Source organism: Juglans regia, chromosome 3 (genome assembly GCF_001411555.2).
Source record: "Juglans regia cultivar Chandler chromosome 3, Walnut 2.0, whole genome shotgun sequence".
NCBI lineage: Eukaryota > Viridiplantae > Streptophyta > Magnoliopsida > Fagales > Juglandaceae > Juglans > Juglans regia.
In genome coordinates this window covers 6,163,542-6,179,564 of record NC_049903.1, presented here as the reverse complement: position 1 = coordinate 6,179,564, position 16,023 = coordinate 6,163,542, and positions in this window count along the sequence as shown.

Sequence of the window (16,023 nt, the reverse complement as noted above, 5' to 3'; positions counted from 1 at the left end):
TCATCTCTTGATCAGCGAGGGTATTAAGCTCATCTGTATAAGCTGATCTGTCGTCCTCTGTCGTCTCCCCATCACCTGAAGCTGGAGACTCTCTAGGCACTACGTTCGAATATGTAATGCGCAGTCTAGGAATACTAATAAAATCAACGAGCTGTTGATTGTCTCTTCATCTACCATCATGTTTAGCATGATGTCCCCGAGTTACACTCAATCCCCTTTGAAGATAATCTTGCTGACATTTTTATGAAATTACATCCACTTGGTCGATTTGGTGATCTTGTTTCCAAACTCCAATTGACTTCGCCACCAAGAATTTGAAAGGGGATGTTAGTGTGTGTACATACATATATATATATATATATGTATGTATCTTATATTATGCCTAATATCCTTAGAATATTATGATAATATTCTTAGTTTCTTGTAATTATGCTAGGTTAGAATATTTCATTCTTCATTGTATTTTCTTATTTACTTTGGTTATATTCAACTATAGTCTCTCTATTTCAACAGTATATATTCTCTATTATGGTCAATTTATACTTGCCGCAAAACATTTTGGTCATAAATTGTCAATGTCGTTGATCACCATTGATTTGCTGCGAGTCATAACCTGTCGAAAAAAGCTATATTTGAGGCCATTTGAAACTCGCTCGTGGAAATATTTTTTCCCGCAAAAGACTATATTTGCTGCATTGCATTGAGGAATATAAAGATATATATTAATTGATTTTCTCTAGGTATTAAAAAAAAAAAAAATCCAGTTCTGATGTTTGAATATTTCACATAACTTTTTTTTTTTTTTACAATATTAGTTTGTGAATGCGTAGTCAAACAGAAATGCAATAACTTGTGATGGATATATCATACATGCATAAACCCTCACAAAAGGATCAGCATGCTAATCCCAATCAACTACGTACAGCACTAATTATTCAATACTCTTGTCCCAAGAAATTAGAAATCGATAAATAATCCATCAGTCAAGCCACGTCTGCATGCTCACGATCCAGTTTAACAAGAAAATAATCAAGTACATGATATAATTATATAAGGATCGGAAAGCTACTAATAATAATTAATCCCGATCAACAACGTCTACTAACATATCATCCTCCAATGTTAGAGATAATTGATTATTATTCAAATCTTTTCATGATAATTATCAAGACATATATATATATCGTATCTTATTTCTACGATGATTTTTTATATATATATAAATAGAAACATGTTTCAATTCAGGGCAGGTTTGGGGGTGGGATGAGACACAAAATTTTCATCTCATCTCATCTCATCATTATACATTTTTTAAATCCACATACAAAATATAATAAACAATTTAATTTTTTCAAATTCTAAAACAATAATAATACTAAAACATAATATTTTAAACACTAAAACAAAACTCAAAATTATCATCTCAACTCAAAACTCAAAATAAGAGTATTCACGAAGATATTGTGCAGTACAAAAAAATTACTTATTTTTACCAGCTATTTTGCATTTCAGAATCACTTCCTCTCATTCTCTTCTAATTCTTGTTTCCATTTCAGAAATATTTCTATTATATTATAAATTTTCTGTCATCGACAACCCGCAACAAGGATTGATATTAATTATCTTCTTTAGCAGAGAATTAGGTGATCTCATAAATCGATCTATCTGTCGAGGAACAAGTCTACCATGAAGAGAATCAAATATCAACCGACAAATATATAATTTGTATCAGAAGATCTCATGAATTATTATAATTTTAACAAGGGATCTTTGCATGTGAACCATTCCAGATCACAGAGAGAGAGAGAGAGAGAGAGAGAGAGAGAGAGAGACGGAGGGCAGGCCCAAACAGAAAGCCCAAAGACCTCAAAGCAGCAGCAATATTTAAGGCAGATCATAGTTTCTTGCCTTTCATTGCTTTATACGCATGGGCTAATTTTCTTGTTCTTTCTTTCTCACCAATTCAAGAAGCAGACGATTAAAATTGAACTAATAAAAAGAGAGCGATAATGACGAAGTTATAAATATATTTACATTAATACACATCTTTGTTCTCATACACATCACTCAATTATATAGTTTATTTGTTTTGGATCATTGCGACGTTCTATAATTCTCTGTCTACACAACTCTTAACAATTCGAAAAGAAATAAATACTCCATAAAGATCTTACAATATTAATTAATATCGAGATCCACGTTTGTTCATAGACAGCAATAATGATCTGAGCATAGCCAAAAAAAAGCACATGGTTGAATTATAATACGAAAGTATGCGACTTTAGAGGTAACTTTGACAAACTTAAAAGGCCAGCTGTATTATCATTGCAATTGATGATGGGGGCAGTAATTACCAAGCAACTACTTTCAGCTTGGGGTATTGAGAATTGTTAATCATCAGTCAAAGGTCTTCATCTTTCATCTCAACAGGAAAATTATATATTGGGTGCAATAATATTCTTTCACAAGTAATAATGGGAGGTAGGGCTATAAATGAATCAGTCTGTTCAATAGTCTGCTCGGTACTCGTTTAGCTAAATTCGAATTGAACTCGACTCATGAACAAAAAAAAAAGCTCGCTTGTGTAGAGTCTAGAGTTACGGCTCGAACTCAGGACCTTTACTCTGATACTATGTGAAATCATCACTTGTTCTAGTTTAAATTAATTAAAAGAGGTATATTTTATTTTTTATTTTAAATCTTTACAGTAGCTCATATATATATATATATATATATATTATCTTCTCAGTCCTACCTCCTTCCTCTAGTTTCTTGCATTGATAATTAGCTATATTATATATATATATATATATATATATAGATTCATGTCCATGTATATATTATATGATCACTCGATCTTGTCGTCCAGTACTGCTCATGTGTAGTCATGTGTACATGTAAATTCTAATTGGGCAGTTCGTGGAAATAAATCAAATTTTAACAATAGAAATTGCATAGATGTGGAAGCTGGCCTGATGATCTGTGCAATAATATAATAAAAGCTCACTATTTTTTGTTTGATAGCTTTCATTAAGAAGTAAGGCCCCACGTCCAAATGTGTCTTGCCCACTATAGATGATCCTGGAGAATGGTTGCTAATAAAAAAAACTCCGCCCGCTGATTGTTAAATTGCATTATATATATGTTGTCTGCTTTATGCTTAATTGCTTTTCCAATTTATGAATGCTACCTTCTGTTTTGCGGCTTGTAGAATCCTAATCATGGGATCTACTTTAATTCCACGGGTAATACAGGACGTCATAGGAAAGACAGACCTCAACAGATTGATAACATGATTCTAATTGAGAATCGATCAATCGAATGATGTTCTGATCTGTTTCTTAATTTTTGGCCGGAGTACTGGAAGAATTTCAGAGTACTGGAAACTACAAATAAATATTGTTAATTGATACATTTGATATATCGGGGAACAAATGATCGAGTCAATGTTGTAGAACAAAAATGGAAAACAAGCGTCAATCCATTGTTTGAGCATATATATATATATATATATATATATATATATATATATATATATACACGGAAGTTCTATTAATTTAGAAGTATCATTATATTTTCTTTTAACTAGTGAGTCTATATATGAATTTTGTTGACTTACTTTTTTAAAATTCTCGGGCAGTACCGCTTTATCATGTCACGATATCTTCATGAATCATGATGGCTCGGAATCGATAAGTTCGAGGGATACCTTTAATTATTAAGAAAGTCTTTTTTAATAATGTTTTGAATTTTTTTAAAAAAATATTAAAAAATACATGTTAAAAAAAAAAAAAAGCAAAACAAATAAAATGTACTATCGGGAGCCCCAGCAGGAGCTCCCAGCGCGCGGTGGCTTTAGAGCCATCCTAAAAAATATTAAAAAAAAAAAGAGCCGTTTACCGAAAATGCCTACATGTGCCTTTAGAAAATATTACTTAAATGCTTTATGATTAATATTGTTACAGATCGAACTCCTTTCATCATGTATTATATATATTGGTCTCTAGTCTGATCTGATTGATCTCTAATAGTATCTAACTCATGTATCGCTGCGATGTATGATCGATCCATGCATGTGATCAGCTTAATCAGTAAAGAAGCAAATTATAAACGTACTGATCTAGTAGTGCGGTGTGGTAATACTCGATCGAGATGAGCTATCGTAGAGCTCACAAATTGAGAATATACAAGGCTTTCTTGATTTTTCTTTCAAGTTTTGCTTGCTATATTGATCATGTTATGGGCAACTACTGGCCTGATCATCAGGGCTTATTTCTGGATTAAATTATTATTGCCCGGCGGTTCATGTTTAAAAGTCAGAAGTACTTTTGGAGGCTATCATTAAGGTCAAATGCATATTAAAAAAAACGAAAAAGAGAATCGAGGCCCCATGGATTCTGCTGTAGTTGGCACTTACTTGGATTCCAGCTTATTATCGCGACCTTGTATATAATATTAGACAGGCGTGCAAGCTAGCTGGGAACATTAGCAATATTCAATAACAATTCATAGAACGTTTACGTGCCCTTCTTTCAGTCCCATTATCTCAAGGATATCGAACCAGCTAGCTTCTGTAATTAATATCTATGAAAAGTAGACCACCATCAAAGATATAAAGTGAAGTACCCATTCTACAAGCCTACAACATTAACGCTGTTAGACGCATGGGTATATATCGAGCTTTAATTTTAATATTCACTTTTGCGAGATGGTCAGCTTCTATTTGTTTTGGACCTTTGGTTTTCTAATTAAGCCGATAATCCATGCAGGCTGCAGCCTTCTTTTTTCAAGAACGAAGAGAAAGTATATATATAGTACGAAACATATTATTTTTTGTACCTCAAAACAGAGGTTAGAAAACATCAATTAAATAAAGAACATATATATGTACGAAGTGAATACGTGCTATATATATATAATATGGTATTATATATTGGTAATATATATATATATATATATATATCGCTGACCTAGTTGAGTAACATGCACCTGTAGATACCCTCTACATGAAAGGGGAAATCAGATGATCGTGATATATAGCGAACCTAGCAAGGATAAAATGATTGTCAACGTGGGTCAGGTCCTCGATCCGCGACTGATCATCACTCTATAGCTTTGTCGTTCTGCATGGGTTTCGTTTCAAATATTATTTCTAATAAACACCTTTCGGCGGACTGCTTCTCTTGCGAAGAGATTGGGGAGGCTTCAAAAATAAATAAATAAAAATCATCGCTGGCTAGCTTTAAGCTGTAATATATTAATCAATATTCCACGTCCATTGACCAGATCATGATGACCCTGATCGATCGCATGCACGGATAAGCACTAAGACCGTTAAAAAGAAAAAGAAAAACTTGGTTTTAGTGTAAAAAAGTGAAAGGGACAATTTTGTAGTGTCCACAGCTTCGATCTTAATGCTGGTGACGGCCGGCAAGTAAGATAGATAAGCACAGCATTGTCAGCATTTCGATGATAGTACTGTATTAAATTATTAATACTCATGTAATATTAGTGGCCTCCAGTGCATATGCATGCGTGATTAATGCATGGATCAAATTCCTATTCATTACCTTTGATTAATTGAAATACTATATGCCACCCGCACTAAGATCAAGAACGTATATAATAATTAAGTGTAGCTAGATAGCTATTCGATCAGTTTATAATTTTTCGGTTTAATTCGTTGGATAGTAAGGTTTTGTTTTAATTTAATTAACAAATAACTCCCCAATATAATATTACGAAAATAACTAAAAGACTTTATCATTTATCGAGTTTCCTGATCAAGAGATTATTAATAAAGGATAATTACACTGACCCTAATTGCATGTTGCTTAATTCAAGCCATGCATCGTTGCTACTCATGACCATGCATGCATGGGCTCTGGAGACATGCTGCCTCTTTCTCTCTCTCTCTCTCTCATCGAGACACCGTTCTCTAAGAAGTTTTTTCGTTCGTTAATTAAGCGTTTTTAGCGGCTGCTTTAAATGACATTTGATCAACGCGTGCATGCATTAAGATATGTATCATCAACTTATACTTTCATGTTGGAGATACTTCATGATCAATTCATGTTTTAATGAAATCTACATGTTCTTTTTTTCCTATTCAATCTGAGGTTTGTTAACTGTGTCGTTTTGATCGATTATCGGCCAAAACCATTCCATGTATATATATCTTCCCTATATATAATATCTATAACTAGCAAGTAATATCTATAATTAAGCAGCATAATTAAGCTTCGCGAAGCTCGTCTCTTTAATTTTCTTATCTTACTCATGATCATCTAATGCAATGGTCGAAGGCCGGGGCCTTGATAATCGATAGCGCAATATATGTGCAATATTGCAGCTTCTTTCATGCATGCTTGTGGGTGGGTCATTTTCGTAAGCCTTGTGATCCTATCTTCTTAACGATGAGAAAAGTAATGTCAACGGCCTGCAACCTAGTTTGAATATATTTTTTAAGCATTAGACAGCTAGCCTGGCCTGGGGCCAGGACCCTTAATTGAACTGAGGACAATCTCCTCTTGAATTCCAACTTTTCTTTTCGGCCACTCTTCAATTTGCATGCACTTCTTGATTTCTTTTTTTTCTTTTTTTTTTGTCATCAACACGTAAATCATGGTGGTGCATGATATATTAGATGCTCAGGTTCGGCAAAATGGATCGAGGAGCTTCCTGATCTTGGTTTTTCTACTTCTGCTATTGGGAATGGAGGAGTTGCATGCATGCGTACTAGACTCGGCCTGGCTTTTTCAGCATGCAGTACTGCAACTCCAAGTGACCAAAGAAACTTCCTATTGTTCGAGGCTTCCCGTAAATTAAGTCCAACCTTTTCCTGATAGAATCAGATATATATTACACTTGAGGATATGGAGAAGTCATGATCATGCAATGGACTTGACAGCAAAAGTTGGCTTAGATAAATTGTTTTCTTTTCTTATTTCCACATCAATTTCGAAACATTAATATGCATGGCGTTTTAATTGTTGAGAATATCTTCGTTTTCCAAGAATCTAAACCCTCCACATTTCTTTTTGGATCCTAGCCTGCTAGCTAGCAACCCTTGATTTTGGTATTGGTCAGTGTTAATATGCAGATCAATATCATGTACGTTTGTTTATTAATTGAATCATGGGAGATATATTGAGCTCCTGCTCGCCAGCCCAAGTGTATCCCTGCCATATGCAGTACTCATTCATCGATCGACCGATCATTAGCATACTAGTTGACATCCTTATTTATTTTTAACATATATATAACTTTTTTCAAATCTCTGTCTGCCTATCTCACTCTTTTAATTTCTTAATTAATTGGTCCCTAGCTATGTTAACAATTTCATTTATCGATCATGCTATGTACCTACTCACAAGCACTATGAAAGTTGCCACCATCCTTTTTATAAGATTTAAGAATGAATGAAGAAGCTATATTAATAAGCTTGCATATCCCCAAGCCGTACTAATTCCCCAATAATCATATTCCAATATTCATGCATAGAGCACCATGATCTATATATTCAGTAGTTTATAATATATAGCAATAAAAAAATAATTATAATAATATGGTTGCATTGTTTAACCTTTTACTATATATAGCCAACTATGGAAAAAAATAATTACTAGAAATATATAATTAATTAGGTATCAAATTCAGGATCACGTACGTACACATCCCATTCGCAACAGCGCCTAGAATATGAGCACTGGTTATACATGGTTTCAACAGCATTATGCGCACTTTATTCAAGATCAAATGATAAAAGCAAAGGAGAGATCATCTCATCATGACCACACAGTACCCGCTTGAACTGACATTATTCATTATCGAAAACAATCTTCCCAAGAAGATACTATGTTATTCTAATTGAGCATTATTCAATGATGCTTCGGATCGGGGCCCCCTGGACTCATGCGTTGAGTCCTTCGCGGGTTCTTGGCTGTTCCGGCCTTGAGTAGCGACCCGAGTTCCTTGACACGCAAGGCCACTGCAGCAGGTTGGTAAGCTTTGGTGGTTGGATTTCTCGTCCCAAAATTTGGATAAAAAAGCTGGCGAGGTTCAGACACTGCAAGTGAGTAAAACAATAGAATGATGCACAACCAAGACCTTGAGTTTTTCATATTCTCTCAAGTCTCAATTAGGGTTATAACTTATATATGGGGGATCAAGAAGATCGATCGAGCTGGTGTGGAGGTTCTCAAAGGGCAGGGTCAGGTCGTCTGGTATTTATAGGCCTTTCTGGTGTTTGTCTTCTTATCTTTGGTTGAGTTTTATTTCCGTTCGACACAATAAAACAGAGTCATGCCGACTGATAACAAGTACCATGCCATATAGGTGATCGTGTAGTGCTGCCATTAGGCTAATATATAATATATGAGCAAAACTGCATGGGCTTGAAGTCTTCAATTTGAGTTCTTCCTTCTCATAATTTTCCAATGGCGTTTGTTCAGTAACATCGATATATAGCTGAATGCATGCGCAGTAGATCCAGTCAGGAGTTTTGGCCATATATATATATAATATGTATATGTGAGAGAGTAGGAAAATTGAAGGCATCGATTTAACTTGTCCTCCTATGTTTGGAAAGCGCTTACACTACATGGCTAATTAAGCCGTTGTTTTCATTTTCTCGTTGACCTAATAAATTAAAAAAACAACAGCACTACTGATCTAGGCATGCAGCACTATATATATTAGTGGCCGGTGGTTTATGGTTGGCTTCCTCGTTTTCGGTCGGAAGTACTTTAATATATATTAATATATACATAACATTAATATTGGTGGTCCATGCATGCACAAAACATATAAAAATAATTACAGTACAATTTTCCTTTACAACGTCAACATACTTCTGCGTTGATTTCAAAAAAAAAAAAATATATATATATATATATATATATATACTTCTGTTCTAATATATATATACACACACCTTACCCGCATCATATTGGTGGGCTAGCTTGATGTCCCGTCCAGCATCTTTTATATGTGGGCAAAATCCAAGTGCCCTCTCGAAACTTACGCAAAGACTATTTGTTTTTTCATTCGATAAGAGTGTGTGGCTCTTAATTTGAGTTATGTGTGGCTCTTAATTAGTCTCACAAGCACTATATAATTATTATATACGCCAGGGGGTCTCAAAGGGATTATTATTGTATAAGTTGATCTGAGGTCTCAAATCCTTAATTCATACAGACGTTGGAAGTGTTTATCAAAACTTGGTTTCACTATAACGGTTTGTCTCTTTCGTCCCAAAAAGATATTGTTTAGTCCCAAAACAGTTTTTTGGATGAAAAAAAAAGGTCGCAAATTCATCCCAATATCACTGTCCCAGAAGGTTCAAACGGAATTCTTTTTTGAAAATTTTGTCCTAGAAAGTCGGTCAAACGATCAAATTTAAAGGTTCGAACAAGTTAGATTTTTTGTTCAATTGAATAACTTTGGTTCGAACGGTATTACGTTTGAACGTCACAATTTAAGTTCGAACGATATATAATGTTCAAACATATATAGTTGAATGTTCAAAATAAAGATATTTATGTTCAAATATATGTAGTTGATAGTTTGAACTTCAATTTTGACGTTTAAACATTTTACTATTCAAATTCGTTCGAACGTTTAGCGTATTATTCGAACGGTTATGTAATGTTTGATTTGTCCATGGTTGTTTGAACGCAGTTTATGCATTACGTTTGAATGTCTTTATTACACCGTTCAAATGGTTGGTTTTTATTAACTGTTTAAACAATATTTTTTTTGTGTTCGAACAGTATAATATTTGTTTCAACTCATTAATAGATAACAGAATATACAAAAATAACATCTTAAAATACATTAGTACATGTTTAGCAATCATAAATGTAGTCTCATAAATGCAAACCAACTAAATAAAACAATAATTTTCATAATACAAGAGCTTACAGTTGAAAATCTGATCTATAAATTAAATTAGTTTTTTGGAGACCTGAATTGTAGCATAAGCATCTACATTTGGAGTTATATTTCTCTCTTGAACTCCACTTGTTGCTCTTCTTATTGTTTCATTTGCATCGTCAAGTCAACTCATAGGGGGCCGCTAACTCATGTTGGCTTGTCCTCAATTTCTCGATCTTTGACCTTACTTCCTCTAATTCTTTAGATGTGTTGGCATTACTGAACGATGAGGACGAGCTAGAAGGCTTGATGCAATGACCCAAACCCCTCAAGTAGCCTAACGTGGACACAGAACCTTCGTAAAAAATTTCACATAACTTGTTGTGGAATTTTGATCAGTTGCAAATTCAGCCCGCATGACAACCATTTTTTCCTACACATAAGAGAAATAATTAATATTGCTACAAATATATAAATAAGTTTAATTAAAACAGATAATAATACTTACATAATTTTCATGGGTATCGAGATGAGTCAACTCTCCATTACAATTAATATATAATGCAGCATATAATTTTGTCAGATCGTAATTGCTATGAGTCTTGCTACACGACAAATATTATATAGATATAAAGTCATTAGACTACAACAAACAATTAACTTGAGTAAAAAATAAATTTACCAACTTTTTAGAGAGGCGATGCAAATATCTTGAGCCTGCATGGTGATAAATCATCAAATTCGATCTATTTGTTTTGTTTATAGAAATTCACTCCTGTATAGAAGTTATAAATATTAGCAAGAGAAATTATAAACTATGACATGTAAAACAAGTTATCAATTAGGGACAAGTTTTTTTATCCCAATATATTCCGTTCGAACACAAAATTTTACGTTCAAACGGATAACGACATCCGTCAATTTTTTGAAATGAAATTTGAATCTCGCCCTTAAAAAAGCATATTTTGGGACGATTTTCATTTCGTCCCAAAAACAAAAATTTGTTGTAGTGTTTTCCCATTCAAGTCGCTGATCTTGTGATTAAAACACTGATTTTACATCCTCGTTGATGAATGAGTACTTCATGAATAATGAGCATGTCCATTTTAGAAATTTAGGAAATGTCTGATTTCTGTTTCTCAGATTAATTTTTTTATTTTCGAATTTTCCAAAACAGAGGAAGGTATACAACCACGCTACCAATTAGAAAACGCGCGTGCACACACGTAAACAAAAAGAAAAAGGGTACATGCATGAAGCTTTCACTAATATTAATGGAAGTATAATTAATATACTGGCCGTAAAGGGATTGTTTAATTACAGGAACAAGCTGCATGGAGATCACTGAAGTACTGCTTGTCATGTAAAATAAATATGATATTTGATTGGGGTTTCTCCATGACATATTTAAGATGGAAAATATTTAATTTCCATTCGTAATACTTTATTTTATTTTTAAAATACGAGATATTTAGGATGCATGTAGAATTTCAAATTTAATTATCTGCTATATCTGTTAGGGTCGTTCTACGATCCCCTACAGGCTACAGTACTACTGTAAAGGGCGTCATATGAGAATGATTAACAGCCCTGGACCGGAAGCTACTTTTTATGGTTAATTAGTTAATTTAATAAATTTTATTATGAGCTGATCAAATTTTTTGGTGCACTTCGATCGCAGCACGAAAGCGATTCTTTCTGCACTTTTTTTTTTTTTTTTTTTATAGGATTCTTTCTGCACTTTATAACTCGGGAAAGCGATATTTCTTTAATAAGGATGCTTATTTCGTGCCCATCATTATCCCAAAAGTGGTTTAAAAATAGCAATACTTAGGTTAGCTAAATTGTTAATCGTACTTATATATACATTAATTAATCATACGTTGCTGCTGCATTGTATGTTAATATATATATATATATATAAAGGAGAATATTAGTCATAATTAAGATTGGAAATCATTTAAATATATATATATATATATATGTATGTATATATCATGGTACAAAAGCCACATGAAACATCATGGATACTCTCGAACTCCATGACTAGGAGCTCTTAAACAAACTTCCCATGCAGTCCGAGTACGTACGTGAATTCATGAAACACGTTTATTCATTAAATTAACATATCAAACTACTAGTACTTCAAGATAAGATACCAACTACGTACAGTACCCACGGCCTCTACATCTCATGAATTCCTTTACCTTGATGTATATAATTAATGATGTTTTGGATCAGGACCTCCCGGAATCTCTCGTGTGGGTTTATACCTGCCTGTGATTGAGTTTTCATTTCCCAACCCATGATACTGATCCTGAAGCGTACTTTCCTTGTCACCTTTGATCAATGCTGGCAATAACCCGGATAATTGGTTCCTACCCACCGTGTTTGGACTAAGATGGCGAGTTTCAGACCTCAAGAATAAAAGCGATACTAGTACAAGATGGACACAAATTCTCAACTTATCCATTTTCACTGATCTTCAGCCTTTAGGATTTGAAATTGCTAAGCTTAATAGTATGTATGGGCTCAACCTGAACATATGCAGGTGTTATATATATAGATATATATAGCAGCTGTACTGAATATTCTTAATTAAATTAGTCCTAGCTAGTGGGTAGAATAGAAATTCCAAAGAGAACTATCGAATGATTTTAAGTATGTTTTTGTAAGCACTTTCCGTACGTAGCTTTGTCGACTATTCCCTACTAATCATATAAGAAAAAGATCATGGTGACCACATGAAAACAGCACTGTGATGCCATTAATAGATCACCAAGTTTTCAACAAGAGATTCCTAGCTAGGATCCCCCAGTCCAATCAAATGTTTTTGGTAAATACCAACTCAGTTTAATATATTCAATCCAATTCCCTCAAGTGAATTGTAATCATGTCGACATGTGCATAAAAGTTTGAAAAAGTTGTAATGATTAATTCGAAAAAGTTCATATAATGATTAGTTTGAAAATTTTGTATTTGAATTATATTTAAGAAGAATATGAGATGAGAATTTTGGGATGAGATCTATTTCCAAACAAGCCCGAGTAGGCCTACTTATAATTAAGCTCTAATCTGTATTTTTCCTTCTTTAATTCCAAGCTTCCACCGCACATGGATTGAAACTCCCATGCAGTTTATTGGCTGCTACCGAAAGCACCCAGCTTATCCTAAGCCTATAAATATATATATATATATATATATATATATATATATATATATGTTTGGTGCGACTTTCAAACTTCCACATTCAGTTCATGTAATTACATTAGTCGATGGCTCCCACGCACATAATTCTATTCTTTATGATCTTTTTCGTTTTATGCATTCTTCAATCTCTAGTGTTGCTCCCCGGATTGGCCAGCCGGCCGGTTGGCAGTGCTTTAAATCACAAGTGGTTGGCGCATTCACAAGATCACTCCAAGATCGTTAATGGGTCTGTGAATCGTCCCAGAATATTTCATCATGGTACTTATCATGATATATTTTTCAGAAGTTCCAAATTGGATAACCACTGCCGCCGTGACATCATTAATTACGATAGATCTCTATGAATTATGATCATGAGGAATTGCTTTACAATATAAAACCTCAAAATATACTTTCCGCTCAATGAAATATTTGGAGACATTTGTTTCATGATCAGTACTGTGAAAAAGATCATTCTCAATCTTCAATTTCATATTTCCTTGTACGTAATTCCCGTTTTCCCCGGCCCGAAGTACTTTCCCAATGAATTATTTCTCAAGTAGAATTCGACAGAACTTGTTTTTCTCCTATATATAGATCGAATAGTCCTACGTATACTGAAGATCACATGCAGGCATTGAAAGCTGAATCATCAAGTTTTCCGAGATGTAGGCATGACTGAAGAAGATTACTATATATATTTATACACCTATATACACACACAGTACCTTGAAATTTTCAAGCTAGAAAGATCAGGTAACTTCTTGCCAGCTCTTATATTAGAGAGCAAAGTTTGTTCTCTTCAGCTGAGATCATTTGTATGAGTTCCGCCAAGAGTACTCGATGCATACTCGAATCAGAAGTTCATGAGGATCGAGTTGATCATCAGGATTTACACGTGTCGATCGAGGCACTACGTACGTTCAGTAGTTGACTTCTCCGTTAAGCGGGATAGATCCAAGAAATCCCCTCAGGGTTCAAAATTAAGCTTGAATCAACAATATTATAATTTTGCCCTAGCAGGTCTCATGTAAAATTTGTCATGTAGAGACTACATCTCGTTTGTTTCTAGAGATGAGATGAAATAAAATTTTTTAAGATATATATGAATAGTATTAAAATATGTTAAGTAAAGATGAAATAAGATAAAATATGTATTTATTTATAAAGATAAGATGTGATTAATTTATCTTTTTTTAGAAGTATTTATGGTTGAAGTATCCACAGCTGTTTATATCAATAATATTATATTACATATGCGCTGAAACGAGATGAAGCTCGCGCATGACTGGTACAAATATTTTTTCCTAACATTTCGGCATTTTCCTGGGATCATGTGTTGCGTTTTGCTTTTCTTTTTTTTCCTTTTTTTTTTTTTGTGCATCATTTATTAACTAATTATGTGTAATTATTTTTCCTTTTTATCAAATATTTTGCTGAGTCATTAAAAATATTTGTAAGAAAAAAAAACACAATCTCATTTAAAAAATATTACACATAATTATTTCTAAAATATATTCCTTTTATCAAATATTTTACAGAATTATTCCTAATATTTTGTAATGATTTTTGTTACTCGTTATTACTACACCAATACTAGTTAAGAAAAAAGAGAAAAAAATAAAAATAAGTATGTAGTGTATGGATAATAATATTTTTTTTTAATACTGGTAGGATCCACTTATAATTATATTAATTTTTTATAATAAAATATTGCCAAAATGTTGAAGCCGGTGCATGAACAGTAATAAATGGCTTGACTTTTTTCCGGCGTTTTCCTGGATGTTGCTATATTCTAACCGTACAACACAACAACTACAAGTACCAAGGGTCAGATCCTTTTTTTTTTTTTTTTTTTCTAACCATACAGAACAAGAACCGGGTAGACCAGCTTTTTTCGTAAATTTTATAAACAGTAATAAATTAATGAGAGATAAAATGAGAAGAGATAATATAAGATTGAAAATGAATGTTTGTTTTCAGATATAGTCTAACCATACAAAACTTAAAAAGTTTTTAGAATTTTTAGTTTTATCCCTGAAAGCAAATGAGGCCTGAGGAGTACGTACTCGTGATCATTAATCTCCCTTCCAAAAGAACAAAACCGATCATGTATATATATATATATATATATCTTGATAATAAAATATTCTCATTCATAATAAAAAAAATATTTTACAGATATTTAGCTATCAAGCCAAATAGCTTGAGAGAGAAAATTTGGAAAACAATCTCATCACATATCAAGTGATTCAACATTCCAAGCATATCAAGCTAGTCTATGAGCAACCTTATTGCCTGACCTACCAACATGCAGAAATTTAGATTCAGTAAACAAAGATAACAGTTTCCTTGTTTCTAATAACATAATAATACGCATAGATGACAAGCCAACTTCCTTTTGAAGGTCCTGAATCAACAACAAGCAGTCACTTTCAACAATAATCTTCTGAATTTCCATATTAGCAAATAGTTGAAGACCTCTGAAAATAGCTAAGAGTTCAAGATCCTTAAGATCTGCCACCTCATTTTCTGCCTTTCTAGCCGCCATAATGACATCTCCTTTATCATCCCTTAACACCACCTCAACACCAGCTCTATGTAAATCACTAAACATAGCCCCATCCAAATTTAATTTTAGAAAACTAGATTTAGGAGACTTCCAACTGCAAAACTTCTTTAACTCACTACTCAGCACAGATTTCACTGCACAAAACTCCTTTTTCAAGGATAAAGCATGCTCAGTTACTTGTCTCGGCTCCATACAGATCTTCTCATTTACCAACTTGTTCCTCCTAAACCAAAAACCCCATACTACCAGGAAGAGTACAGCTAAATCATCATCCCTACCATCCTCATGTATCTTTATTGCCATATCCATAATTGTCAATTCATTTCCCAACACTCCCACCATAGGCAATAAACTACACCAATAAGGTTTAATTTGAGTGCTGTAAA